Here is a 4,486-nt window from a genome sequence, read left to right on the forward strand (position 1 = left end):
GGCAATTAAGTGACTTGCCCAAGGTCACACTAGTAAGTGTGTCAAGTGTCTGAGACTGAATTTTAACTCAGCTCTATTCACTGTACCACCTAGCTGCCCCTATCACTAATATTATCCAGGTCCTCATAATTTCTCACCTGTACTACTGCAATAGCCTCCTAATTGGACATCCCACTTCTAATCTCTCCCTAATTGAAACCATCTTTCAGATTGTAGCTAAAATCACACTCTCAGAGCTCAGGTCTAACCACGTCACTGACTTCCTTAAGCATCTTCATTCCTTCTCTACTGCCTGTGGAGAGAAACACACACTCCACAGTTTGGCATTTAAAGCCTTTCACAGTCTGCCTCTGGCCTACCTTTCAAGGCATATCATATTACTCTGCCTTATTCTCTGTTCCAACCAAGCTGGCCTACTTTACTGTTCCCTGAATCTGGCACTCCATCTCCAAGATCCATGATTTTGCAAATGCTGTCTGTTCTCCATGCCTGGAGGGTGCCCCCCTTACCCCCACCTCTTTGTATCTTTAGCTATTTTTAAGGCCTAACTCCAGAACTGCCCCCTATAGGAAGCCTTTTCTGACCCCCTGATTTTTGATACTTTTTCTCTGCTCAAATTATATTTATGTATCTGTATCTATGTTATGTAGAGTGGCAATATGGTATAATGGATAGATATTGCAGATATGAAGACCTGGTTTAAGTCCTGCTTTGGACACTTAGTGATTTCACAGTGCTTCACAGAGCTCTTTGCAGAGAAGTTTCTGACCTATATTGGTAAAAGAAGGTTCTTCATCTAGCTTCCTTTTCTTTCTGGTCATCTCCATTCCCTGCTGTCTCCACTTTGACCATCATCCCCACTTCCTCCCCATAGAGCAATAGAAGGGAAGAACGGGACAAAAAGAAAAGAGAGAGAGAGAAACAAACACAGAAAAGAGGCTGAAACTCAAAGAGAAAATACAAAGGCAGAGATAGAGAAAGGAGACAGGGAAGAGAGAGAGAAATAAAGTGAGAAGAGCAAAAGAAAGAGAGGAGAGGAGAGAAGAGAAGACAGGAGAGGACAGGACAGGAGAGGACAGGACAGGAGAAGAAAGAGGAGAGGAAAGGAAAAGGGGGGGAAGAATATTGGTCTTATCATTTCCAGATTGCTGCTTTCTTTTCTCTTCCATTGCTTTACTCCATAACAAAGACTTACTGGTGATCCCCAGACATTACCTTATTGTAAGACTTTACATGAGAATGGAGAGAATAACATTTCCATTGCTATGAAAAATCATCACTGGGTTATCGATTTGGAGCTGGAAAGGAACTCAGAGCCTATGGTATTTGATGTAAACTTTTATAGCCAGCATGCTAATTCTTTTCAGAGACCTGGAGAAGCTGTTGATCACATACTCTCAGATGTGACAGGCACCTCAGAAATCATCTGGTTCAACTCTTCCATGAGGGTGAATTCTTCCTACAATATCCTCAATGTTCTCCTCTAGCATTGCCTCAAATACTCCATTGGGGGTTGCCTTCATAGGTTGTCTTCTCAACATTACCCAAAGACAAAGTGTCTATTTCATGAACAGTAGAAACCAATGTCTTAATGAGGAGAAGGTGTATCTGAAAGATGGGAAAAAATAAGATCCCCAAGGTAACATATATAAGGATCTCAGTGGTTTCTCCTCCCCTCTAAAGAAGAAGCCATTGGGGAAGCTCGGAGCTATTGAGTCCCATCAGAATATGGGTGGGGTGTGAGTTTGAATATCAACTAGCCACTATTTACCCAAAGATCTCCCCCAACAAGTAAGAATCAGTGTCAGAAAGCTGTTTGATAAGACTTTACAAAAAGCTGAGGAAAGAAGAAAAGCAAAAGGGAAAGAAGAAAAAGAAAGATATACCCTTCTCAATATAGAATTCCAGAGAATAGCAATATAGAATAAGCAATGTTAGGAAATAGAAAAAAAAAAAACAACAGAATGGGAAAAACGAGATCTCTTCAAGAAAGCTAGATATATCAAGGTAATATTTCATGCAAAAATGGACATGATAAAAGACAAAAATGGAAGGAACTTAACAAAAGTAGATGAAATTAAGAAAGATCTTGACACCAGTGATAACCACAATGGTACCCTTACCAAACTAGAGCCAGATATCCTAGAGAATGAAGTCAAATGTGCCTTGGGAAGCACTGCTTACAATGAGGCTAGTGGAAGTGATGGGATTCCAGTTGAGCTATTTAAAATACTAAAAGAGGATTATGTGTTGTGCCCAATATACCAGAAAATTTGGAAAACTTACCAATGGCTATTAGATTGAAAAAGATCAATTTACATCCCAACCCTAAAGAAAGGCAATGCCAAACAATGTTCAACTTACCAAACAATTAGGCTCATTTCACATGCCAGTAATCTAAGTATCAACAATATGTTGACTGAAATCTACCAGAAGTGCAGTCTAGGTTTTGAAGAGGTAGAGGAACTAGAGACCAAATTGCCAAAATTTACTGGATTATAGAGAAAGCAAGGGATTTCCAGGGAGCGGGGTGGGGAACATCTACTTCTGTTTCATTGACTACACTAAAGCCTTTGATTGTATGGATCACAACAAAATGTGGCAAGTCATCAAAGAAATAGGAATACTAGATCATCTTATTTGTTTCTTTAGGAACCTGTATGCAGTACAATAAAAGAACATTAGACCCAAATGTGGAACAACTGATTGGTTAAAAATGGGAAAAAAAAAAGTATTCGAAGTTATATATTTTCACCTTATTTGTTTAACTTCTATGCAGAGTACATCATGCAAAATGCCAGGCTGGACAAATCAAAAGGCAGAATTAAAGTTGCCAGGAGAAAAATCAACAATCTAAGATATGCAGACAATACCACTCTGATAGCAAAAGTGAAGAAGAATTAAGAAGTCTCTTGAAAAAGAAGAGTGTAAAAGTTGGCTTGAAGTTTAATGTTAAAAAATTAAGATCATAGGAACTTCTCCTATTACTTCCTGGCAAATAGAGGGAGAAGAAATATGGAAGCAGTGTCAGATTTTGTTTTCTTGGGCTTAAAGATCATTGCAGATGGTAACTGCAGCCATGAAATTAACAGACGCTTGCTCGTTGGAAGGAAAACTATGTCAAATCTGGACAGCATACTAAAAAGCAGAGACATCATCTTGCCGACAAAAATCCATATAGTCAAAGCCATGGTTTTTCCAGTAGTAATGTATGGCTGTGAGAATCGGACTATAAGGAAAGCTAAGAACCCAGAATCAGTGCTTTTGAATTGTAGTGCTAGGGAAGACTTTTTGGAGTCTCTTGGACAGCAAGGAGATCAAATTAGTCAATATTTAAAGAAATTAATTCAGACTATTCATTGGAAGGATAAAATGCTGAAACTGAAACACTTTAACCATACAATGAGAAGACAGGAATCATTGGAAAGGTTGGGAAAGATTAAAGGCAAAAAGAGAGGGGGACAGCAGAGCATGAGATGGATAGATAGCGTCATAGAAGCAACAAATATGAACTTGGACAGACTTCAGGAGATAGTGGAGGATATAAGGGCCTAAAACACTATGGTCCATGAAGTCATGAAGAGCCTGACATGATTGAATGACTCAAAAGCAACAACAACATCACACTTGATCCTGTTTGACCCAGAAAAAAACACCATTCAAACCAATCAAGATCTGCCAGTTTGGGGCATCCTAGTGCACTTGGGACTCTACATGGGACCTGACCCATTTCCAGGTTTCATGACTGTCCCTTCTTTGTTTATGTATCTGCCCTCAACAAAGGGGGCTTGCTTTAGCTTCTCTCTTCTCACTTCCATCTTGTCCTGCATTTTGTCTTGTGTTGCTCCACTCTTCCTAGTACCACACCTTAGAATTCCAGATCCCATGCAAGATACATGAAGACAAAGTGATACCAGGCCATAGCCCGGAATGGAGACATAAAACTCTAAAATGAAGGGCGATAGCAAAACATCATGGAATTAGAAACTCTTCATCTATTCCTGTGAGCCCAGAAACAACTTGCTTTAGCGTTGTTCCTCTCATTCTCTCAGAAACCTGAGTGTGAGAGTCCTGCCTCAGTTGCAGTGTTGTATAATGACCTTGGGCAAGTCCCATCCCTTCCCTGGGCCTTAATTTCCTCATCTTGAAAAATGAAGAGTTTAGAGTAGCTGTAATCTAAGGACCCTTCTAGGGCTAATATTTCATAATTCTATGTATCTTACCTTGTTTAATGAAGTCCACAGAATTCAGATTGAAAACAATGATATCCATCCAGACTTCTAAGCTATCAGAGCCCAGAGGATCATAGATTTTGGGGGAAAAGAGACCTTAAAGGAAGTAAAATCCAAATTCTTCTTTTACAAAAGAGAAAACTGAGACTTCTCTAAGAGAAGATTAAGATTAATCTTCTACCAGAGAAGCTTCTGTAGAGGCTTAATTGGACTTGTCTAGGGAGATCCAGCTAGTAAGCATCTGAAATAACGTC

The 4,486-nt window shown here is 39.5% G+C and overlaps 1 pseudogene; it reads left to right on the forward strand.

Moving 5' to 3' along the window:
• Window positions 1–686: 686 nt before the first annotated feature.
• On the forward strand, window positions 687–2,674 carry LOC138163050 (uncharacterized; annotated as a pseudogene).
• Window positions 2,675–4,486: the final 1,812 nt, after the last annotated feature.

Source organism: Petaurus breviceps, unplaced genomic scaffold (assembly GCF_028583685.1).
Source record: "Petaurus breviceps papuanus isolate PSGF00001 unplaced genomic scaffold, PetGlider_PUasm1.0 187, whole genome shotgun sequence".
NCBI lineage: Eukaryota > Metazoa > Chordata > Mammalia > Diprotodontia > Petauridae > Petaurus > Petaurus breviceps.